A 27,273-nucleotide genomic window follows, 5' to 3' on the forward strand; every position below is an offset into this window, starting at 1 on the left:
ACAATGCTGTAATATAACACAGATGTAAACAATTTTACAACACCAAGTTATAGTCCAACGATTTTTATTTGAAATCTATACAGACACTGCGACAACGGATGAACGGACACCGCGCAACAATCGCCAGACAGAAGGGTTCCCTCCCAGTCGGGGAACACTTCAGCAGTCAGGGACATTCAGCCACCGATCTTCGGGTAAGCGTACTCCAAGGCGGCCTTCGAGACACACGACAACGCAAAATCGTCGAGCAGAAATTGATAGCCAAGTTCCGCACCCATGAGGACGGCCTCAACCGGGATCTTGGGTTCATGTCACGCTACACGTTACCCCACCAGCGAACAAAAGCTATCTGTTTTTAATATAATGGGTCATTTGCTGGCTTTCTCTGCCTTCCGGATGTTTCTGCCTCTCTCTCTCTCTGTTTTTTTTTCCTGTTTGTTTTTTTGTTGAATGTGTATTCGGGGGTTCTGGAGGTGACACCTCTCTGTCCGAACACGGTGATTGCCTTGGCAACGGGCAGTTGTAGGGGCAGTCTGTAAACACCATGTATTGTTCTATGATGTATAAATGCGCAGGCTTCAAGGAGCTCCTGACATTTACCTGAGGAAGGAGGAAGCTTGTAGATTTCAAATAAAAATCGTTGGACTATAACTTGGTGTTGTAAAATTGTTTACAATTGTCAACCCCAGTCCATCACCGGCATCTCCACATCATATAACACAGAGTGAGAGACGGTATGATAAAGAGGCCAGGGACAGTAATATAATGTAATAAAATACTGTAATATAGCACAGAGTGCGACACAATGTGATAGAGAGATCAGAGACAGTAATACAATACAATATAATACTGAAATAAAACTCATATTGAGAGACAGTGTGATAGCGAGACCAGAGATTGTAATATAATATAATACAATGCTGTAACATAATATAGGGTGAGATACAGAGTGATACAGAGACCAGAGAGAGTAATATAATATGTTATAATAAAATGCTGCAATATAACACAGAGTAAGACACAGTGTGATACAGTGTGATACAGCCAGAGACAGTAATATAATACAATATAATATAAGTCTGTAATTTAATTTGGAGTGAGACACAAAGTGATATAGAGACTGAGACAGTAATATAATATAAGGCAATACTGTAATATTACACAGTGAAACACAGTGAGATAGAGGGAACATAGATAGTAAAATAATATAATACAATACAATACTGTAATATAACGCAGAGTGAGATATTGTGTGATCAAGGGAACAGAGACAGTAATATAATATAACATAATACTGTAATGTAGCACAGAGTGAGATACAGTATGATAGAGAGATCAGAGACAGTAATATAATGTAAAGCAATAATGTAATATAACTTGGAGTGAGACACAGAGTGATATAGAGACTAGAGACCGTAACATAATTGAAGACAATACAGTAATATAACACAGAATGAGACATTGGGCTATAAATTGGACTGCATAGCGCTCATCGTGTAGGCGCTACATGGACTCCTATGGACCCAAAATGGCGTCCGGAATGCATGTGCACACTTCTAGCATGACATGCGCTTGACGCCATCTTGGTAAAGGTGATTGCGCACGCGCAGCTAACGAACGCAGGCACCATGTAAAGTATGTGGTAGATCAGGGTGCAACGCTGATTTGGAGAGAGTTGCTATATTATACAGAGAGTGCTCTGGCAGGTCCTGCGTTACTGTTGGTGGTATTTAAAATATTGTGCTGAATAAGGTTGCTGCCAACCATGGTGGTCTGCTAGGGCTCCCATTGGGCAATAAACACAATGGCAATAAACGGCAATGATCATGCAGAGAGGCCACACAGAGCAGGTCAAGCTGCGAGGAGAGGGAGGTGGAGGTGGAGGTGCAGGGCACTGAGCAGGAGGTCATATCCAATGAGGGCCTTCAGGGACCAATTCTCTTACCTCAATGAAGATCAGTGCGTCCGACGGCCGAGGTTCACCAAAGAGGTTGCAATGGAAATTTGTCAACTGCTGCAGCCACAACTGCAGCCTCAGAGCAGGGCAAGGACAGCATTGCCTGTAACTGTGAAGGTCACCATGATGCTTAACTTGTACGACTCTGGATCCTTTCAGACCTCTGCTGGTGATCTGAGTAACATCTCGCAGTTTGCAGAGCACTGCTGTGTAAGGGAGGTCACTGAGGCTCTGTACGAACTGCGCAACACATTTATCATGTTCCCTCTTGACAGAGAGGAGCAGAACGAGCGAGCACGAGGGTTTGCTCGCATTGTGGGTTCCCCACGGTGCAGGGAGCCATTGACTGCACACAGATAACCATGTGTGCTCCACATCTCAACTCGGCCATATTCATGAACAGAAAGGGATTGCACTCCCTCAATGTGCAGCTGGTGTGCGTCCACACGCAGTGCATCATGAAGGTTAATGCCCGCTATCCTGGCAGCAATCATGATTCCTTCATCCTGTGGCAGTCCTCTGTGCCACTTATACTTCAATCAGCACGGCAAGTCAAAGGCTGGCTACTGGGCGACAAGGGTTATCTCCTCATGAAATGGCTCATGACTCTGGTCAGGAATGCATGCACACATGCACAGCAGGCCTATAACGAGAGCCATTCTGCCACATGGAACATCATAGAGCACACCATAGGTGTCTTCAAGCAACACCTCCGCTGCCTGGACCGCTCTGGAGGAGCCCTGCAATACTCAGCTGAGTGGGTATCAAGATTTGTCATTGTATGCTCCACAACCTCATCATGAGGAACAGTCCTTGCAGCCGCCTATCAGGCGAGAACCTGAGCAAGAAGGGGAAGAGGAGGAGGAGGAAGTGCAGCAGAAAGTGGAGGAAGAGGCAGAGAGGCTACAAGGTAGACAGGCCCTGTCTGCCAGGGCTCTGCGTGATCAGATGATTAATGAGCGATACCAGTAACCTCAACAACACCTCCCCATTCACCAACAGTTCCATATTCTTTACCTTTCCCCTCCCACATGACAATCATCCTCCATATGATTACACGTTGCTTCCTCCCTCAGCTCACTGTAGAAATAAAAACCATCAACTGCGACTTCAAATATAACATTACATTATTCACCCTTGTACATTCCCTTGGAGCCTGTCGTTCGTGTGCCTTTACCTTTCCTGGTGCTCCTACGAGGTGCTTCCCCAGTGGCTGGAGCATGGGTGGTGGAAGGATGCTGACCTTTGATTGAGGAGCGTGCAGTTGGCCTTGGAGGACGACCTCGAGCAGCTCTGGGCTGGGAGGGCCCAGCTTTAGACTGCACCATCTCGGCCTGGGCTGCAGCAGTCTGGCCTGGCTGGCCGATAGGCAACAACAGGGGCACTGGCGGAGTGGCAGGGGTGGGAGCACAAATGCTGTCATCCTGAGCGAGGACAGCAGGTTCCTGGTCCATGGAGCCACTGTCATTGTCCGGGGACAGCACCTCAGCAATCCTGGTGATCTGCTGGAGAACGGATTGCTGGAGTGCTGTGACGCCCTGGAAGCCCCGTTCCACAGTGGTCCCCAGAGCCACGATAGCAGCAGTCTGAACTGCAAATGCAGCAGTCAGACCTTGGATGGCAGATGTTTGTGCTGCACTGGAAGCCGTGACATCGGCCATCAGACGCTGCACCATGGTGGGTTCCACAGGTGCGCTGATGGAGGTGACCACCTGTTCCATGTGGGATAGGATGGGGTCCAAGCTCTGCCCAAAGTCCTGCGCCAAGTTGGAGCTGGACTCCTCCATGCCCCTTCTCATTGTGCGCAGCCTTTCTGGCAGGCTTTCCAGTGCCCCAAGCCCATGCCCACCAGCCTTCTTCTGTAGCCTGGCCCATCGAAGTCCTCATCTGACTCCTCTGCAGCAGAACCTGTGTGTGACCTCACCGTCCGGCAAGCTGGCAACTGTGACAACTGCTCCCCGCCCCGGCTCCTGCACACTTGTGTCCGGTGTCTCACCACGTGCAGATCCCTCCTCTATCCCAGCCTTTAAACTACATGTAGCGCCAGTATCTGAGCTGGGGGATGCGAGTGTCGGATCAAATGAGGTTGTGGCTTCATTATCACTGTCCTCCTCCTCCTCCTCGTCGATGGTGCCGGCTCCAGTTCTTGGGCATTTGCAATGACAAAGGGAGACGGGTTGAGTTGTGGAGCGGGGAGAGGAGAAAGGAAGACGTGCGTGCTGACCCCACCTGCAGCACGTGAGTCAGAAAAGGTTGTGGGATGAGGGAGAAGTGGGAAGCGAGAAGGAGGATTTGTTATACAGAGACCCTCATCGTCGATACCTCCACAGCCACAACAAAGGTCACCAGCACTGTCTCCTCCACGGGGGTGAGGATGTGAAGGCGTGCCTGCCCTCCCCCAGGTCTTTCTTGCTGCCGGCTGTTATGCTCCACCTTCTCCTGCAAGACAGAGGGAAATGTGTCAGTGAGTGTCCTGCAAGGTGTTTGGGTGATGTGACTGTCATGGTTGAATAGCTGCTAGTGTGTGACCTGTAAGTTGTGGGTGTGTGGCTTGCAAGAGTGGTACTATTTGAGGGTGAGATGCAGCATCCGAAGTGTAGCATTGTGTGCGGATGGAAAACGTTTGTTGGTGGGTGGGTGAGGGGGTTTCGTGCATGGAGCAGTGTTGCAGTTGGTAGGATTTGCCACTTGACACTTGAATTCTCTCACCTTGACTACTCGTGTCAAATCATTGAAATTTTTCCTGCACTGCTAGTACGTGCATGGTGCAGTGCTCCTGACATTCACTTCCAGCATCACTTCCTCCCACTGACTCTGCAGCTGGTGTCTGGAGGGCCTCCTGCCTATGGATACAGGATGGCCCTCTGTGCATCCACCTCGTCCGCCAAGACCTCTAGTGCGTCATCCGAGAACCTTGGTGCATGCTCTCTCACAGGTCCAGCCATTAGACTTTTCTTCCACCACTGATTGAATTGACAATGCAACTCCCCTTTAAGAGGTACAGGCTGCCTTTAAGTAGTACTGGCCATGCCCTATATCGGGGCCCCTGCTGGTGCGTGCCGCCACTGCACGCAGCAATCATGGAGATTAACAGGCAGCACGAATCTCATGTGCTGCCTGCATCTCAACGACCGGGTGCGACTTAATCGCGCACCGTGAACCCCGCACCCGGTTTTGGGGGTTATCGAATTTAACCCCCATTGTGTGATAGAGGGACCAGGGACAGTAGTCTAATAGAATAGAATAAAGTACTGTAATATAACACGGAGTGAGACACAGTGTGATAGAGAGAGCAGAGTCTGTAATATAATGTAATTTATTTTTTATTTATTCATGGGATGTGGGCGTCGCTGGCAAGACCAGCATTTATTGCCCATCCCTAATTGCCCTTGAGAAGGTGGTGGTGAGCCACCTTCTTCAATTATGTGGTGAAGTTTCTCCCACAGTAATATATAATAATAAAATACTGTAAGATAACACAGCGAGACACAGTGTGATAGAGGGACAAGAGACAGTAATATAACACAACATAATATAATGTAATACAATACTTTAATGTAACACAGTGAGATACAGTGTGATAGAGGGACAAGAGACGGTAATATAATATAATGGGGTATGAACTGTTCACCCGAGGTCGCCATTCATCAATGGCGTCCTCTCTCTCCGCCGGCAAAGATAGGGTGCAAGTTCTCCAATGCACTAAAACCAGGAAATCGCAAACTTGCTCCCTTTGGTTCACCGGCAGTTTGACAGTTCCGAATTAAAGAGCCACCGAGGCTACAATCAATAAAATTACTAAACATTCGCGAACTTCCCCATCTGCCCAGCTGGAACGAAGATACTTTCGCCACCAAAAGGTATGCTGGAGAATACCAGCCCTGCACCACTTTTACAGGCCGGATGCCTGTTAATGACTGCGAAACAACAAAAAATTAAAGTTTAAAAATGTGGAATGTCCTATTACTCTTATTTTAATATTTTTTGATCACTAAATCAAAAAAAAATTTAAATTTAAAATTTAAAAAGACTCTTTACTTTTAACTTCTGTAAGTTTCATTACATTAAATCATTTGCTTGGCTTTTTATAATAAGATATATTACATTTTTATTTAAACTAACATACAGAAGTGAACTGTGAAGGAATGATTTCTAATTGCCTGCTTGTGAGTGTGACTTTTCTTCCATTCCCACCGTCTCTATCAGTTCCCAATGAACCTGTGCTGAAATCACAGCACTGAACTTAAAAAACATGGTAAAGGGGGCAAGTGGACGTTGGAGACCACGAGGTAAGGTTTCTCGTAGTGTTTGTCTGCAGGATGTGCGGACAGCCTTGTCATGCCTGTCGGAGCAAGTTCCAGCCCAATCCAATATAACACTGTAATATAACGCAGAGTGAGATACAGTGTGATAGAGAGACCAGAGACAGTAATACAATATAACACTGTAATATAACGCAGAGTGAGATACAGTGTGATAGAGAGACCAGAGACAGTAATACAATATAACACTGTAATATAACGCAGAGTGAGATACAGTGTGATAGAGAGACCGGAGACAGTAATACAATATAACACTGTAATATAACGCAGAGTGAGATACAGTGTGATAGAGAGACCGGAGACAGTAATACAATATAACACTGTAATATAACGCAGAGTGAGATACAGTGTGATAGAGAGACCGGAGACAGTAATACAATATAACACTGTAATATAACGCAGAATGAGATACAGTGTGATAGAGAGACCGGAGACAGTAATACAATATAACACTGTAATATAACGCAGAGTGAGATACAGCGTGATAGAGGGAACGGAGACAGTAATACAATATAACACTGTAATATAACGCAGAGTGAGATACAGCGTGATAGAGGGAACAGAGACAGTAATACAATATAACACTGTAATATAACGCAGAGTGAGATACAGTGTGATAGAGAGACCAGAGACAGTAATACAATATAACACTGTAATATAACGCAGAGTGAGATACAGTGTGATAGAGAGACCAGAGACAGTAATACAATATACCATTCTGTAATGTAGCACAGAGTGAGACGCAGTATGATAGAGAGATCAGAGACAGTAATATAATACAATGTATGACTGTAATATAATTTGGAATGAGACACAGAGTGATATCGAGTGATATAATATAATACAAAGTGTTAATATGAGGCAGAGACACAGTGTGATAGAGGAACCAGAGACAGTGATACAATATAATACAATACAATACCGTAATATAATACAGAGTGAAATACAGTGTGATAGAGAAAACAGAGAAAGGAATATAATATATAATAATAAAATGTAATAAAATACTGTAAGATAACACAGTGAGACACAGTGTGATAGAGGGATAAGAGACAGTAATATAATACAATATAATACAATACTGTAATAGAACACAGAATGAGATAAAGTGTGATCGAAGGACCAGAGACAGTAATATAATATATGATATAATATAATACAATACTGTAATAGAACACAGAATAAGATACAGTGTGATAGAAGGACCAGAGACAGTAATATAATATAATAGAATACAGTAATATAGCATGGAGTGAGACACAATGTGATAGCGAGAGCAGAGACAGTAACATAATATAAACAATATAAAATAATATAAAATAATAAAATATTGTAATATAGCACAAAGTGAGATAAAGTGTGACAAAGAGACCAGAGATAGTAATACAATATAATATAATACTGTAATATAACACAGAGGGACACACAGTGTGATTGAAAGATTAGAGACAGCAAAGAGTACAATACAATGCAATAATGTAATATAACACAGAGTGAGACACAGTCTGATCGAGAGTCCAGGAACAATAATAGAATAAAATACAATGCTGTACTGTAACACAGAGTGACACACAGTGTGCTCGAGGGACCAGAGACAGTGATATAATGTAATGCAATAGTGTACTTTAACACAGAGTGAGACACGGTGTGATAGAGAGACCAGAGACAGTAACAAAATATATAATAAATTACAGTAATAAAGCACAGAGGGAGACACAGTATGATAGAGAGACAAGAGAGAGAAACATAGTAAAATACAATACTGTAATATAGCACCGAGTGAGACACGGGGCCAGACCTTGTGCAGAGCGGTGAGGTAAGGAACGCTAGAGCTCCTGCGAATTAAATTAACAAATGTACTTACTACGGGCTCTGTGGCGTCAACTTGGATGATTTTGAACTTTTAAAAAGTTGCACGCTATGAACTCAGTCTCTGAGCAGGGTAAGTTGATGCACACCTAACCCTCACCCTGTGAGAATGGAAAACACGCCCACAAAATCTGTCAGGAAGAGAAGTCACATCCACAAGAAGGCAAACAGATTTCATTCATTTAAAGCTAGTATTCTTGAAGTAATTGTAACTAAAAAATTATTTTTTTTAATAAAAACCCAAAGAAATAATTTAATTAAATTAAAAAGACATAAAGGGAAGATTAGAAAAAAAATTAAAATTTTTAACATTTTTTTAATTACCAAAAACAATTAAAATAAGGAGTAATATGAGACTCCATATTTTTAAAATTTAATTTTTAGTTGTTTGTCAGTCATTAAGACTAACCACGCTTTTAAAACCTAGTTTAGACCTGGTATTTTTAAGCGTACCTTTTGGTGAGGTAATTAGTTACTTTCCAGCTGGGCGGATGAGCAAGTTTGTGATTTTTCAGTGATTTCTATGATTGTGGAGTGTGATGGCCCTTTAATTCTCAACTGTCAAATCGTCGGGGAACCAATCGGAGCAAGTTCATGATTTCTGCGTTTTAGTGCTCATGTGCAAATGTGTGAACTTGCTCCTTCGATTCGCCGTCGGAGACAGAGAGCATTGTTGAGACCTTCGGTTATTTTAGGAGCAAGTGCTGCCCCATCGTGTGAAAGAGAGACCAGAGACAGTAATATGATATATGATGAAATACTGTAATATAGCACATAGTGAGACACAGTGTAATGGAGAGACCAGAGATTGTAATATTATTACTGGGTGAGATACGGAGGGATAGAGAGACCAGAGGAAGTAATGTATTATATTAAAATGCTGTAATATAACACAGAGTGAGATACATGTGTGTCAGAGAGACCAGAGACAGTAACATAATGTAATACGAGACTATAATATAACACAGTGAGATACATGTGTGTCAGAGAGACCAGAGACAGTAACATAATGTAATACGAGACTATAATATAACACAGTGAGATACAGTGTGATAGAGAGACCAGAGACAGTAACATAACGTAATACGAGACTATAATATAACACAGTGAGATACATGTGTGTCAGAGAGACCAGAGACAGTAACATAATGTAATACGAGACTGTAATATAACACAGTGAGATACAGTGTGATAGAGACCAGAGACAGTAATATAATGTAATGCAAGACTGTAATATAACACAGAGTGAGATACAGTGTGATAGAGAGACCAGAGACGGCAATATAATGTAATACAAGACTGTAATATAACACAGGGTGAGATACAGTGTGATAGAGAGACCAGAGACAGTAATATAATGTAATACAAGACTGTAGTATAACACAGGGTGAGATACAGTGTGATAGAGAGACCAGAGACAGTAATATAATATAATACAAGACTGTAATATAACACAGGGTGAGATACAGTGTGATAGAGAGACCAGAGACAGCAATATAATGTAATACAAGACTGTAATATAACACAGGGTGAGATACAGTGTGATAGAGAGACCAGAGACAGTAATATAATGTAATACAAGACTGTAGTATAACACAGGGTGAGATACAGTGTGATAGAGAGACCAGAGACAGTAATATAATGTAATACAAGACTGTAGTATAACACAGGGTGAGATACAGTGTGATAGAGAGACCAGAGACAGTAACATAATGTAATACAAGACTGTAATATAACACAGGGTGAGATACAGTGTGATAGAGAGACCAGAGACAGCAATATAATGTAATACAAGACTGTAATATAACACAGTGAGATACAGTGTGATAGAGACCAGAGACAGTAATATAATGTAATACAAGACTGTAGTATAACACAGATTGCAAATAAACCATATCGGAGAAGGTTTTTGTCATTCACTCCATCACTACACCAGCAGCCTTCAGCAATAAATCCTGAAGCAGCAAAGCCAGCCTGTCTCTAATCCCATACATCAGCTCAGGAATGAGTCGGACCAGGGTCTGTCCTGATGTGCACTCAGTGCTATTGCGGGAAATCTGTATACAGTGCCCTGTGACACCCATCAACGTATCATTTACAGTGCTACACTCTGGTCAGGCTCAGTAAAGGTGCAGGCATTATAAAACCACTGAGGAAGTTCAGGTGCCTGAAAGAATTACTGCCCTTTTTACCCCCGAGTTGCCCATGTTTTTTGAGTACTGTTTGGGAGCAGGGCAGAAGAAAATCAAGTATATTAACAAAATGTGACCCTGTCAGCTGTGGCTCAGTGCTCGCACTCTCACCTCTGCGTCAGAAGGTCCAGAGACTTGAGCCCATAATCCAGGCTGACAGTCCAGTGCAGTACTGAGGGAGTGCTACACTGTCGGAGGTGCTGTCTTTTGGATGAGATGTTAACCCGAGGCCTCGTCTGCCCTCCCAGGGGGATGTAAAAGATCCCAAGGCACGATTTTGAAGAAGAGCAGGGGAGTTCTCCCTGGTGTCCTCAACCAACATCATTAAAACAGATTACCTGGTCATTGCTGTTTGTGGGATCTTGCTGTGCACAAGTTGGCCGCCGTGTTTCCAACATTATATAGTGACTACACTTCAAAAGTACTTCATTGGCTGTAAAGTGCTTTGGAACATCCTGAGGTTGTGAAAGGTACTATATAAATGCAAGTCTTTCCTTTTTGTAGAGACAGTGTGATTAATGAATGGGAAATTGTAGGTAAAATATTGCAAAGTAAGGATCGGATCTAATAATGTGAGAAGTCCCTGTGCAATGTGTCCTGTGATGAAACTTATAAAACATAATGACATAATAAAAATAATATAAGCCTGAAATATTTTTGCAAGAGTTTGGAATCCTTGTTGTAAATCTTTATTGATTTTGGATAAATGGAGCAGAAAGAAATGGGTTGAAGCAAGGGCTTAGCTGCCTGATACAGTCCCTGAAAGTTGGGCTGTATGTTATTCTTCATTACAAATCAGGACCAAAGGTTTATTTGCGTTCATTTATCTGCACGCGCTTGTAATGTATGCTTTCATTGTAAAAATAAGGAAATTAAGTCAGCTTCCTATTTAAAAAAATAGAAGTGGAGAAGTGTAGAAAAACAAAGGAAGGTTTTGTGGCTGTGGAGATATCGGCAAGGATCAGGAACTGGGCCTGGAAATTGAAACAGAGGCTCAGGGCCTATGAAGTGGGTGGACAATTTAAAAAAAAATTCATCTTGGAATGTGGGCATCGCAGGCAAAGTCAGCATTTGTTACCCATCTCCAGTTGTCCTGAGTAGGTGAGCCAACTGTTTGAGTCCATGTGATTCTTTGATACAACTGAGGGGCTTGCTAGGCAACTTCAGAGGGCAGTTAAAAGTCAACTACATTGGTGTGGGACTGGTGTCACATATAGGCCCAGACCGGGTAAGGACGGTAGGTTTCTTTCCCTAAAGGACATTGGTGAACCAGTTGGGTTTTTACAACAATCCAACAGCTTCATGGTCACTTTTACTGACACCAGCTCTTTATTTCCAGATTTGTTTTTAAACTGAATACAAATTCTCAAATTGCAACCATGGAATTTGAACTCCCGTTCTCTGGATTATTCGTCCAAGCCTCTGAATTACTAGTCCAGTAACATAACCACCACACTACCATACTCAGCAAATATCAGATTATGAAATGATGGACTAAAATAAAGCAGCAATGTGTAATTTGGGATTTATGCCATGATACAATGAAGTGGAAGGGGCACAGGTGTTAGTTTCTAACCATCTGCTCTCCGCAGGGATCGTTAATACAACATGGACGGAACAACACTTACAAATTCCGAAGCCTCCATATGTGATGACTCTTTGCGATGAGGTGTTGAGATTTGTTCTTGTATCCCACAGTTTGCTCCATAATCTCTTGCTTCTCTTCTCAATGCCTCAGCAGTTAGAATCATAGAAAAGTTACAGCACGGAAGGAGGCCATTCGGCCCATCGAGTCCACGACGGCTCTGTGCAAGAGCAATCCAGCGAGTCCCACTCCCCCGCCCTTTCCCCGTAGCCCTGCAAATTTTTTCCTTTCAAGTACTTATCCAGTTCCTTTTTGAAGGCCATGATTGAATCTGCCTCCACCACCCCCCTCGGGCAGTGCAATCCAGATCCTAACCACTCGCTGTGTAAAAAAGTTTTTCCTCATGTCACCTTTGGTTCTTTTGCCAATCACCTTAAATCTATGTCCTCAGGTTCTTGACCCTTCTGACAATAGGAACAGTGTCTCTCTATCTACTCTGTCTAGACCCTTCATGATTTTGAATACCTCGATCAAATCTCCTCTCAACCGTCTCTGTTCCAAGGAGAACAACCTCAGCTTCTCCAGTCTATCCACGTAACTAATGTCCCTCATCCCTGGAACCATTCTAGTAAATCTCTTCTGCACCCTCTCTAGGCTTTCACATCTTTCCTAAAGTGCGGTGCCCAGAACTGGACTCAGTACTCCAGTTGTGGCAGAACCAGTTTTTTATAAAAGTTTATCATGACTTCCATACTTTTGTACTCTATGCCTCTATTTATAAAGCCCAGGATCCCGTATGCTTTTTAAACCACTTTCTCAACCTGCCCTGCCACTTTCAACGATTTGTGCACATATACCCCCCGATCTCTCAGTTCCTGTACCCCTTTTAGAATTGTGCCCTCTAGTTTATATTGCCTCTCCTCGTTCTTCCTACCAAAATGTATCAATTTGCATTTTTCTGCGTTAAATTTCATCTGCCATGTGTCCGCCCATTCCACCAGCCTGTCTATATCCTCTTGAAGTCTATCACTATCCTCCTCACTGTTTACTACCCTTCCAAGTTTTGTGTCATCTGCAAATCTTGAAATTGTGCCCTGTACAACCAAGTCCAAGTCATTAATATATATCAAGAAAAGCAGTGGTCCCAGCACCGACCCCTGGGGAACACCACTGTACACCTCCCTCCAGTCCGAAAAACAACCGTTCACCACTACTCTCTGTTTCCTGTTCCTTTGTCAATTCTGTATCCACGTTACTACTGCCCCCTTTATTCCATGGGCCACAATCTTGATGATAAGCCTACCATGTGGCACTTTATCAAACGCCTTTTGAAAGTCCATATACACCACATCAACTGCATTGCCCTCATTTACCCTCTCTGTTACCTCATCAAAAAACTCTATCAGGTTAGTTAAACACGATTTGCCTTTAACAAACCCATGCTGGCTTTCCCTAATCAACCCACCCTCATCCAAATGAGTGTTAATTCTGTCCCGGATTATCGTTTCTAAAAGTTTCCTCACCACTGAGTTTAAACTGACTGGCCTGTAGTTGCTGGGTTTATCCTTACACCCTTTTTTGAACAAGGGTGTAACATTTGCAATTCTCCAGTCCTCTGGCACCACCCCCGTATCCACGGATGTTCGGAAGATTATGGCCAGTACTTCTGCAATTTTCTCCCTTACTTCCCTCAGCAACCTAGGATGCATCCCATCCGGACGAGGTGACTTATCTACTTTAAGTACAGCCAGTCTTTCTAGTACCTCTTCTTTATCAATTTTTAGCCCATCCAGTATCTCAACTACATCTTCCTTTACTGAGACTCTGGCAGCATCTTCTTCCTTGGTAAAGGCAGATGCAAAGTACTCATTTAGTACCTCGGCCATCCCCTCTGCCTCCATGAGTAGATCTCCTTTATGGTCCCTAATTGGCCCCACCCCTCCTCTTACTACCCGTTTACTGTTTATATGCCTGTAGAAGACTTTTATGTTGGCCGCCAGTCTATTCTCATACTCTCTCTTTGCCCCTCTTATTTCCTTTTTCACTTCCCCTCTGAACTTTCTATATTCAGCCTGGTTCTCACTTGTGTTATCAATCTGACATCTGTCATATGCCCCTTTTTTCTGCTTCATCTTACTCTCTATCTCTTTTGTCATCCAGGGAGCTCTGGCTTTAGATGCGCTACCTTTCTCCCTCATGGGAATGTACCCAGACTGTACCCGAATCATCTCCTCCTTAAAGGCCGCCCACTGTCCAATTACAGATTTGCCTGCCAATCTTTGATTCCAATTTACCCGGGCCAGATCTGTTCTCATCCCACTGAAATTGGCCCTCCTCCAATTGAATATTTTTACTTTAGAGTGGCCCGTGTCCTTTTCCACAGCTATTCTAAACCTTATGATACTATGATCGCTAAATGTTCCCCCACTGACACTTGCTCCACTTGGCCCACCTCTTTCCCCAGAACCAAGTCCAGCAATGCTCCTTCCTCATTGGGCCGGAAGCATACTGGTTAAGAAAATTATCCTGAACACATTTCAAAAATGACCCCCCCTTTGCCCCTTGTATTATTATTGTTATCCCAGTCTATATTGGGATAGTTGGATTGATCCGTCAAAATCATCCCATCGGTTAAACTGACTGATGAAATAATTTTATTGTCGACATTCCCTGTGTAATTCTACACGAGTCGCTCATGGTTGATCTTTTAACAAAGATCCTAAAAACAATTTTCTTTTACTATTTTGCGCAACCTATTTCTGTGTGGGGCCTGTTGTCAAACATGGCCAAATAGCGGATTGATGCTTGTTTCACGTTTTGTATGTGTTTACATTTTCTTAGAAGTTATCAAACAGAAGAAAGTTATTGGGCCCAGCCAGCCCAGGGGGAAGGAGCTGAACTGTGAAACCATTGTGGCAGCAGTGCTGGTTATGGAACATAGGAATGTACAAGGCATGTCAAAATAGTTACAAATGAATGAACTCAATGGTCAACATGTCCACCCAATGCAGAGCAGCAATCAACATGGCCAATAGTGTTGAGCCAAAGCAGTAGAACAGAAGTCAGAGGAAGTCCTGATCAGACTGTACAGGGCCCTGGTCAGACCCACCTTGAGCTCTGTGTCCCGTTCTGGTCAGACCCACCTTGAGCTCTGTGTCCCGTTCTGGTCACAAGGACACGAGAGACATTTGAGCCCTGGAGGCAGAGCAATAAGGACCATGAGGCTGATCCCCAGGGTCGGGGGTCTGAGTTCTGGGGAGAGACTGGAGAGACCTGGGCATTTCACCCTGGAAAGGAGGTGACTGAGAGATGATATGGAGAAGGTACATCTGGAATATTCCTTTCAATTAAACAGTGGGAGTAGGACCGGGAGACATGGGTTCAAACTAGTAAAATGGAACTTCAGGACTGATATCAGGACATTGATCACACAGAGAGTGATCAATGTGTGGAATGAATTCCCAGAGAGAGGAGTGGAGGCAAAAAGCCTAGAATCATTTAAGAAACAGTTGGATGCTGCGATGGGGGAAGGGGAGGATGGATGAAGTAAGATGGGCCGATTGGCCGTCTTCACCTGTAATTACCTTGTGATCTTATGAAAAGGCCATCGGTGTCCATTCAGCCACTCCCCAGGTCCAAATACCACACTATAGTCGAACACTTTTCCCAAACGCTGTCGGGCTCCATCCTGAATTTCCCACCACTATCTGCCTCCCCCAGCAGATTCCCTATCCTCTGTGTGAAACAGGTAAACCTAACTACCTTATCACCTTGCCTCACCTGAGTTGGAGTCCATGCTCCTTGGTTACCGAGTGTGTGGTTACAGCAAGGTGTCAGCCGTGGCTCAGGGCTCGCACACTCACCTTGGTCGGAAAGTTGTGGGTTCGAGCCCCACTCCAGAGACCTGAGCACATACCCAGGCTGGCACTCTCAGAGCAGTACTGAGGGAGTGCTGCACTGTCAGAGGTGCCGTCTTTTGGAACCGATGAGATGAAATGGCCTGCCCTCACAGGAGGACATTAAAAAAATCCCAAGGCACTATTCAAAGAAGAGCAGGGGAGTTCTCCCCGGTGTCCTGGCCAATATTTATCCCTCAACCTATCACATTGCTGTTTGTGGGATCTTGCTGTGCGCAAATTGGCTGCTGCGTTTCCTACATGACAACAGTGACTACACTTCAGAAGTACATAATTGGCTGTGAAGCACTTTGGGATGTCCTGAGGTCGTGAAAGGCACTTATTAAATGCAAGTCAAACAAACTATTATTCTTCATTTTATCTCTAGTCCTGAAAACTTTAATAAAGTCTTCCCTGAACCTCCTTCTTTCCAGTATAAACATTCCCAATTCCCCTGATTATCTAATCCCAGGTACAGCACTGTGTGAAAAGATTCTGCTAACATCTAAGTGTATCACATCCCGAGTTCCCCTTGTCTACTCAGTCCATTATCTCTTTGAAGAACTGTGAAAGATTTTCAGCTGTAGCCTCCATCCCTAAGCCTGTGCTGACTCCCTCTTGTAACAGTCTATATTACTCTTGGTGCCTCATTGTTTCCTCCTTCAGGTTCCTCTTACTCAGAGGTGAGTCTCACTGGCCTGTGAGTCCCAGGTTATCTTATGGTCCTTTTTATAAATTGCGTTGCAATTGGTCTTTTCCAACCCTCGAGCACTGTCCCAGTCTCTCATCACCGTCCCTAAAGACCGATTGCCTGCCCGCTTCCTTATATATCCCAGTAAGCAATTTCCCACAACTGGGGCCTTACTCACTTTTGGTGAATCCTCAGCCTTTGCAGGAAACTCCCCTCGAAATGAGAAGGGAGAATTTTTAATTTAAAAAAATGTAATTCTTAGGATGTGGGCGTTGCTGGCAAGGCTGGCATTTATTGCTCATCCCTAGTTGCCTTGCTAGGACAGTTCCCCTGATTATCTAATCCCAGGTACAGCACTGTGTGAAAAGATTCTGCTAACATCTAAGTGTATCACATCCCGAGTACCCGGGAATGTTTATACTGGAAAGAAGGAGGTTCAGGGAAGACTTTATTAAAGTTTTCAGTTCAGAGGGCAGTTAAGAGTCAACCGTGTTGGTGTGGGACTGGAGTCACATATAGGCCCAGACCGGGGAAGGACGGCAGCTTTCCTTCCCGAAAGGACATCAGTGAACCAGTTGGGTTTTTACAACAATCCAATATGGTCACTTTACTGATACCAGCTTTTTATTTCCAGATCTTTCAAACTGAATCTATTTGAACTCCTGTTCTACTGGATCATTAGTCCAGGCTTCAAGATCACTGGTCCAGTAACATAAAAACGACACTACTGTTCCCTAATGGATGGCTGGCGAGCAGCTCAGGCTGAAGTATAACTGCAAATGGAAGTAGGATGCTCTCTCTCTTTAGCCGTTCAGTTCCGACTCTCTTTCCCCTTCCCTTTCTCGCTTTTATAGGAACAGGAGGAGACCATTCAGCCCCTTGAGACTGTTGCGCCATTCAATCAGATCATGGCTGATCTGTATCTCAACTCCTTTGACCCACCTTTGCTCAATATCCCCTGATACCCTTACCCAACAAAAATTCATCAATCTCAGTCTTGACTCAGCATCCACTTTCTGTGCAACTGACCGACATAACATGTGACTCAAATGTCACGACACATTGAGAATTTGGTTCCACTTGTTTTGATTGAAGTCCAACTAATTTTGGAAATGAAATGTAATAACTCAAACTCATAAACTGTGTCAGTTTCATTCAGTTTTTAGGCACTACAATGTTCAAATCCCTCCTTGGTCTTGCCTCTATCTCTGTAACCTCCTCCAACCCTACAACCCTCCGAGACCTTTGTGTTCCTCCAATTCTGGCCTCTTGTGCATCTCTGATTTCTATCACCCCATCATTGGTGGCTGTGCCTTCAGCTGCCTAGACCGTGAACTCTGCAATTTCCTCCCGAAACCTCAGGACGTTCCAAAGCACTTTACAGTCAATGAAGTACTTTTCAAGTGTAGTCATTGTTGTAATGTAGGAAACGTGGCAGCCAATTTGTGTACAGCAAGATCCCACAAACAGCAATGTGATAATGACCAGATAACCTGTTTCAGTGATGTTGGTTGAGGGATAAATATTGGCCAATATTGGGGCGAGCTCCCCTGCTCTTCTTCGAATAGTGCCATGGGATCTTTTACACCCACCTGAGAGGGCAGACGGGGCCTCAGTTTAACGTCTCATCCAAAAGATGGCATCTCTGATAGTGCAGAACTCCCTCAGTACTGCACAGGAGTATCAGCCTGGATTATGGGGCTGAAGTGTCTGGAGAGGGGCTTGAACCCATGACCTTCTGACTCAGAGGTAACAGTGCGACCACTGAGCCTCGGCTGACACCAATCAATGGAAGAGTGATGTAGAAGAAATAGTTCCTGAATAGTTTGACTGAATTATTGGGTCAGTTTTAACCTGCAGCGGGTTTTGGGTGGAGGGGGGCACAGGCGAATGTGAAACGCTGGCCTAAATTTCAGGCCTGGAGTATTTTAGCCCCGGGGGATGCAGAGCGGCTGTCTTCAAGTGAAGATCAGGTGAAAAGGACCATGCATCTTCTTGCTTCCCCCTGAGCGAGGGAGCAGTAGCAGTTTCCCCACTTAGGCTCTGGTAACACTACGAATGAGGCCCTATTGATGTATCGGGAACCTGACCAGCCCATCTGCCCGAGGCTCCCTCCTGAGTCCAGTGGGCACCTCATCCGTTGCCAAAACCACCACTGTTAAACCACAGATTGGCTGGGATGGAGCGGGAAGTGGACTGCTCCATTCTAGCTGCCGAGCGAGGAGAGTTAAAACTCCCCCTGCTCCCTTCCCAATATGTCCCTGAGGAACTACTGTGCGTTTTACCCTGAGAAAGACTTTCCCAGAAACAGTCTAAGGAAATTCACTTATTTTAAAAGGAGCAGTGACTATATAACAGTGCAGGTCAACCTGTCTCAGGTGCTTTGAAGTGGAAGGAGCCAGCCTGGGGATATAATAACGATAGTGAGGAAATGACATGGCCTTACCCTCCAGAATAGAAAGGGGGATCTCCACACCCTGCACTCCCAGCCCTCAAAGGGATTGAGAGTTAGCAACAAACCTACAACACTGCAGCCCCAATTTACTGAGTCACACTCCTTGTCAGCACACCTGGTCTTTCCACTGGGAGTGAGGCTGCAGAATGATGTGGCGTGAGGAGATGATTTTCACTCCTTGCCATTGGCTGGTTGCTTTTAAAAGCTGAATCAAATAGCCAGCAATTTGCTAATGAGCTTAATCGGCATATTTTAATATTTTTCCTTTCATTTCGTGTTTCTCCTCTTCCACCAGGCCCTACCACTAGGCAGCAATGTAGGGCTACGGCCTGTTCCGAGACCTGTGCTGCGGCCTACTCCTGGGCCTGTGCTGCGGCCTACTCCTTGGCCTGTGCTGAAGCCTGGTCCGAGACCTGTGCTGAAGCCTGATCCTACACCTGTGCTGCAGCCTACTCCTAAGCTTGTACTGCAGCCTGCTCCTAAGCTTGTACTGCAGCCTGCTCCTAAGCTTGTACTGCAGCCTGCTCCTAAGCCTCTGCTACGGCCTGCTCCTAGGCCTATGCTCTTGATAATTTGAAATCCTTCTGTTTGTTCAGTTTACTCACACCAGAAGTGAACCAGACTTCTTGATTTCCACTGTGTATCTGCAGAATGCTCCAAGAGTCTTTCATTAATGATGTTAACAAGGCCTTAACAAGCACAGGTTGACTTTTTTTAACTGACACTTTGCCAGTGTCTGGGAATCTATTTTTCAGGGAGGCCGAGTTGAGGGAATGGTCAGAGTAGCTGGATCTGTTGGAACTTTTCCACCTCCACTGTATCACTTTTCATTCACATCTACTCGGTCGCTTAAAGTCAGGAATTTTGTCTCCTGAAGGAATGTTTTAATACCGGAAACTCCACAAATATTTAGCTCGTTGATGAATTGTGAAAATGATGGAAGGAATGTTTACTTGATTTCTACTGATATGACTGCATATTTGTTTAAAGCAGTTCAGATATCCAAGAGAAGAGAACTCAACAACATTGCCAGTCCTCAGTGTCAGAAGTCTAGGGGAGTCACTGCATGGGTTTTACTGTTAGCACAAAAATATCAGCATTCAGATCAACAGCTCCTGCAACCGCGTTAGAGAGTGGAGCCAACTCATTTTGCATAACATTCAGAGTATCTTCCTCCAAAACTTGGCTCAGTTTATCACCTGTATTAACTTAATAGCAATGCAAAAAGCATCATATTTCCCACAGTGTTCTGTCATTTCAATCCATACACATCCTTCCATCTCTCAATCTCCATCAGAACACATCCTTCCATCTCTCAATCTCCATCAGAACACATCCTTCTATCTCTCAATCTCCATCAGAACACATCCTTCCATCTCTCAATCTCTATCAGAACACATCCTTCTATCTCTCAATCTCCATCAGAACACATCCTTCTATCTCTCAATCTCCATCAGAACACATCCTTCTAACCCTCAATCTCCATCAGAACACATCCTTCTATCTCTCAATCTCCATCAGAACACATCCTTCCATCTCTCAATCTCTATCAGAACACATCCTTCTATCTCTCAATCTCTATCAGAACACATCCTTCTATCTCTCAATCTCCATCAGAACACATCCTTCTATCTCTCAATCTCTATCAGAACACATCCTTCTATCTCTCAATCTCCATCAGAACACATCCTTCTATCTCTCAATCTCCATCAGAACACATCCTTCTAACCCTCAATCTCCATCAGAACACATCCTTCTATCTCTCAATCTCCATCAGAACACATCCTTCTATCTCTCAATCTCTATCAGAACACATCCTTCTATCTCTCAATCTCTATCAGAACACATCCTTCTAACCCTCAATCTCAACCAGGAAACATTGTTCTAACCCTTAAGAAAGGTGAGGGAGAGAAACCAGGAAATTATAGACCTGTTCGTCTCACATCTGTGTGGGGAAGTTATTGGAATCTATAATTAAGGACAGTGTGACTGAGCACTTAGAGAAATTTGAGCTGATTGGAGAGAGCGAATGTGGATTTGTAAAGGGTAAATCATGTCTAACCAATCTCATTGAATCTTTTGAAGAAGTAACTAAAGTTGTAGACATGGGAATGTCTATGGATGTAGTTTATATGGACTTCCAGAAGGCATTCGATAAGGTTCCACATAAGAGACTGTTAGCTAAAATTAAAGCTCATGGAATTGAAGGCAAATTATTGACCTGTTTCGGAGATTGACGGCAGAAGACAAAGAGTAGGGATAATGGGTACATACTCGAATTGGAAGGAAGTGACTTGTGGTGTCCCACAAGAATCTGTGCTGGGGTCTCAACTATTCACTATATTTATTAAAGACTTAGATAACACAACAGAGAGCCATATATCCAAGTTTGCCAATGATAGAAAGATTGGTGGCAAAGAAACATTGACAGATAAAGTGAGTGGGCAAAACGATTTCAATGCAGGTAAGTGAGAGGTCATCCATATTGGACCAAAAAAGGATAGATCGGAGTATTTTGTAAATGGTGAAAAGTTAGGAACAGTGGAGGTCCAAAGAGATTCAGGTGTCCATGTACACACATCAGTAAAATGTAGTAATCAGGTACAAAAAATGATCAAAAAGGCTAATGGAATGTTAGCCTTTCTAACCAGAGGGCTAGAATATAAAAGGGGTGGAGGAAGTTTTGCTACAGCTATAAAAAGCCCAGGTTAGCCCACATCTGGAGAACTGTGTAGATTTCTGGGCTCTGCAACTGAGAAAGGATATATTGGCCTTGGAAGGAGTGGAGCGCAGATTTACCAGAATGTTACCAGGGCTCCAAGGGTGAGATGAGGAGGAGAGATTATATAAACTAGGCTTGTATTCCTGATAGAATATAACAGGTTAAGGGGTGATTTGATTGAGGTTTTTATGATTTTGAAAGGAATTGATAGGGTAGACAGAGAGGAACTTTTTCCACTGGTGGGGGAGTCTAGGACAAGGGGACATAACATTAAAATCAGAGCCAGGTCATTCAGGAGAGAAGTTAGGAAACATTTCTTCACACAAAGGGTGGTAGAAATGTGGAACTCTCTCCCACAGAAAGCATTGGATGCGAGCTCAATTAATAAGTTTAAATCTGAGATTGATAGATTATTGCTCGCCAAGGGTATTAAAGAATATGGAGACAAGGCGGGTAGATAGAGAAACGATACAGATAAGCCATTATCTCATTGAATGGAGGAATAGGCTCGAAGGGCTGAATGGCCAACTCCTGTTCCAATGTTCCTATGTTCTAACATCCTGTGTTCCTTTGATTCTCAATCTCTATCAGTAAACATATATCTAACCCTCAATCTCGATCACTAAACATCCTTCTAACCCTCAATCTCTATCAGTAAACATCCTTCTAACCCTCAATCTCGATCAGTAAACATCCTTCTAACCCTCAATCTCTATCAGTAAACATCCTTCTAACCCTCAATCTCCATCAGTAAACATCCTTCTCACCCTCAATCTCTATCAGTAAACATCCTTCTCACCCTCAATCTCCATCAGTAAACATCCTTCTAACCCTCAATCTCGATCAGTAAACATCCTTCTAACCCTCAATCTCCATCAGTAAACATCCTTCTAACCCTCAATCTCCATCAGTAAACATCCTTCTAACCCTCAATCTCTATCAGTAAACATCCTTCTAACCCTCAATCTCCATCAGTAAACATCCTTCTAACCCTCAATCTCCATCAGTAAACATCCTTCTAACCCTCAATCTCTATCAGTAAACATCCTTCTAACCCTCAATCTTTATCAGTAAACATCCTTCTAACCCTCAATCTCCATCAGTAAACATCCTTCTAACCCTCAATCTCCATCAGTAAACATCCTTCTAAACCTCAATCTCTATCAGTAAACATCCTTCTAACCCTCAATCTCCATCAGTAAACATCCTTCTAACCCTCAATCTCCATCAGTAAACATCCTTCTAACCCTCAATCTCTATCAGTAAACATCCTTCTAATCCTCAATCTCCATCAGTAAACATCCTTCTAACCCTCAATCTCCATCAGTAAACATCCTTCTAACCCTCAATCTCCATCAGTAAACATCCTTCTAACCCTCAATCTCCATCAGTAAACATCCTTCTAACCCTCAATCTCCATCAGTAAACATCCTTCTAATCCTCAATCTCTATCAGTAAACATCCTTCTAACCCTCAATCTCCATCAGTAAACATCCTTCTAACCCTCAATCTCCATCAGTAAACATCCTTCTAACCCTCAATCTCCATCAGTAAACATCCTTCTAACCCTCAATCTCCATCAGTAAACATCCTTCTAACCCTCAATCTCCATCAGTAAACATCCTTCTAATCCTCAATCTCTATCAGTAAACATCCTTCTAACCCTCAATCTCCTTCAGTAAACATCCTTCTAACCCTCAATCTCCATCAGTAAACATCCTTCTAACCCTCAATCTCCATCAGTAAACATCCTTCTCACCCTCAATCTCCATCAGTAAACATCCTTCTAACCCTCAATCTCCATCAGTAAACATCCTTCTAACCCTCAATCTCCTTCAGCAAACATCCATCTCACCCTCAATCTCCATCAGTAAACATCCTTCTAAACCTCAATCTCTATCAGTAAACATCCTTCTAACCCTCAATCTCCTTCAGTAAACATCCTTCTAACCCTCAATCTCCATCAGTAAACATCCTTCTAATCCTCAATCTCTATCAGTAAACATCCTTCTAACCCTCAATCTCTATCAGTAAACATCCTTCTAACCCTCAATCTCTATCAGTAAACATCCTTCTAACCCTCAATCTCCATCAGTAAACATCCTTCTAACCCTCAATCTCCATCAGTAAACATCCTTCTAACCCTCAATCTCTATCACTAAACATCCTTCTCACCCTCAATCTCCATCAGTAAACATCCTTCTAACCCTCAATCTCTATCACTAAACATCCTTCTCACCCTCAATCTCCATCAGTAAACATCCTTCTAACCCTCAATCTCTATCAGTAAACATCCTTCTGATCCTCAATCTCCATCAGTAAACATCCTTCTAACCCTCAATCTCTATCAGTAAACATCCTTCTGATCCTCAATCTCCATCAGTAAACATCCTTCTAACCCTCAATCTCTATCAGTAAACATCCTTCTGATCCTCAATCTCCATCAGTAAACATCCTTCTAACCCTCAATCTCCATCAGTAAACATCCTTCTAACCCTCAATCTCTATCAGTAAACATCCTTCTAATCCTCAATCTCCATCAGTAAACATCCTTCTAACCCTCAATCTCCATCAGTAAACATCCTTCTAACCCTCAATCTCCATCAGTAAACATCCTTCTAACCCTCAATCTCTATCACTAAACATCCTTCTCACCCTCAATCTCCATCAGTAAACATCCTTCTAACCCTCAATCTCTATCACTAAACATCATTCTCACCCTCAATCTCCATCAGTAAACATCCTTCTAACCCTCAATCTCTATCAGTAAACATCCTTCTAACCCTCAATCTCTATCAGTAAACATCCTTCTAACCCTCAATCTCTATCATTAAACATCCTTCTAACCCTCAATCTCCATCAGTAAACATCCTTCTAACCCTCAATCTCTATCAGTAAACATCCTTCTAACCCTCAATCTCCATCAGTAAACATCCTTCTAACCCTCAATCTCCATCAGTAAACATCCTTCTAACCCTCAATCTCCATCAGTAAACATCCTTCTAACCCTCAATCTCTATCAGTAAACATCCTTCTAATCCTCAATCTCCATCAGTAAACATCCTTCTAACCCTCAATCTCCATCAGTAAACATCCTTCTAACCCTCAATCTCTATCAGTAAACATCCTTCTCACCCTCAATCTCCATCAGTAAACATCCTTCTAACCCTCAATCTCTATCAGTAAACATCCTTCTAACCCTCAATCTCCATCAGTAAACATCCTTCTAACCCTCAATCTCTATCAGTAAACATCCTTCTGATCCTCAATCTCCATCAGTAAACATCCTTCTCACCCTCAATCTCCATCAGTAAACATCCTTCTAACCCTCAATCTCCATCAGTAAACATCCTTCTAACCCTCAATCTCTATCAGTAAACATCCTTCTCACCCTCAATCTCCATCAGTAAACATCCTTCTAACCCTCAATCTCCATCAGTAAACATCCTTCTAACCCTCAATCTCTATCACTAAACATCCTTCTCACCCTCAATCTCTATCAGTAAACATCCTTCTGATCCTCAATCTCCATCAGTAAACATCCTTCTAACCCTCAATCTCCATCAGTAAACATCCTTCTAACCCTCAATCTCCATCAGTAAACATCCTTCTAACCCTCAATCTCTATCAGTAAACATCCTTCTGATCCTCAATCTCCATCAGTAAACATCCTTCTCACCCTCAATCTCCATCAGTAAACATCCTTCTAACCCTCAATCTCCATCAGTAAACATCCTTCTAACCCTCAATCTCCATCAGTAAACATCCTTCTAACCCTCAATCTCCATCAGTAAACATCCTTCTAACCCTCAATCTCTATCAGTAAACATCCTTCTAACCCTCAATCTCCATCAGTAAACATCCTTCTAACCCTCAATCTCTATCAGTAAACATCCTTCTCACCCTCAATCTCCATCAGTAAACATCCTTCTAACCCTCAATCTCTATCAGTAAACATCCTTCTGATCCTCAATCTCCATCAGTAAACATCCTTCTCACCCTCAATCTCCATCAGTAAACATCCTTCTAACCCTCAATCTCCATCAGTAAACATCCTTCTCACCCTCAATCTCCATCAGTAAACATCCTTCTAACCCTCAATCTCCATCAGTAAACATCCTTCTAACCCTCAATCTCCATCAGTAAACATCCTTCTAACCCTCAATCTCCATCAGTAAACATCCTTCTAACCCTCAATCTCTATCAGTAAACATCCTTCTAACCCTCAATCTCTATCAGTAAACATCCTTCTAACCCTCAATCTCTATCAGTAAACATCCTTCTAACCCTCAATCTCTATCAGTAAACATCCTTCTAACCCTCAATCTCTATCAGTAAACATCCTTCTAACCCTCAATCTCCATCAGTAAACATCCTTCTCACCCTCAATCTCCATCAGTAAACATCCTTCTAACCCTCAATCTCTATCAGTAAACATCCTTCTAACCCTCAATCTCTATCAGTAAACATCCTTCTCACCCTCAATCTCCATCAGTAAACATCCTTCTCACCCTCAATCTCCATCAGTAAACATCCTTCTAACCCTCAATCTCTATCACTAAACATCCTTCTCACCCTCAAACTCCATCAGTAAACATCCTTCTAACCCTCAATCTCTATCACTAAACATCCTTCTCACCCTCAATCTCCATCAGTAAACATCCTTCTAACCCTCAATCTCTATCAGTAAACATCCTTCTAACCCTCAATCTCCATCAGTAAACATCCTTCTAACCCTCAATCTCTATCAGTAAACATCCTTCTAACCCTCAATCTCCATCAGTAAACATCCTTCTCACCCTCAATCTCCATCAGTAAACATCCTTCTAACCCTCAATCTCTATCAGTAAACATCCTTCTAACCCTCAATCTCTATCAGTAAACATCCTTCTAACCCTCAATCTCTATCACTAAACATCCTTCTCACCCTCAATCTCCATCAGTAAACATCCTTCTAACCCTCAATCTCTATCACTAAACATCCTTCTCACCCTCAATCTCCATCAGTAAACATCCTTCTAACCCTCAATCTCCTTCAGTAAACATCCTTCTAACCGTCAATCTCTATCAGTAAACATCCTTCTAACCCTCAATCTCTATCAGTAAACATCCTTCTAATCCTCAATCTCTATCAGTAAACATCCTTCTAACCCTCAATCTCCATCAGTAAACATCCTTCTAACCCTCAATCTCCTTCAGTAAACATCCTTCTAACCCATAATCTCTATCAGTAAACATCCTTCTAACCCTCAATCTCTATCAGTAAACATCCTTCTAACCCTCAATCTCTATCAGTAAACATCCTTCTAACCCTCAATCTCTATCACTAAACATCCTTCTCACCCTCAATCTCCATCAGTAAACATCCTTCTAACCCTCAATCTCCATCAGTAAACATCCTTCTAACCCTCAATCTCCATCAGTAAACATCCTTCTAACCCTCAATCTCCATCAGTAAACATCCTTCTAACCCTCAATCTCTATCAGTAAACATCCTTCTAACCCTCAATCTCCATCAGTAAACATCCTTCTAATCCTCAATCTCTATCAGTAAACATCCTTCTAACCCTCAATCTCCATCAGT

Source organism: Heptranchias perlo, chromosome 27, assembly GCF_035084215.1.
Source record: "Heptranchias perlo isolate sHepPer1 chromosome 27, sHepPer1.hap1, whole genome shotgun sequence".
Taxonomy (NCBI): domain Eukaryota; kingdom Metazoa; phylum Chordata; class Chondrichthyes; order Hexanchiformes; family Hexanchidae; genus Heptranchias; species Heptranchias perlo.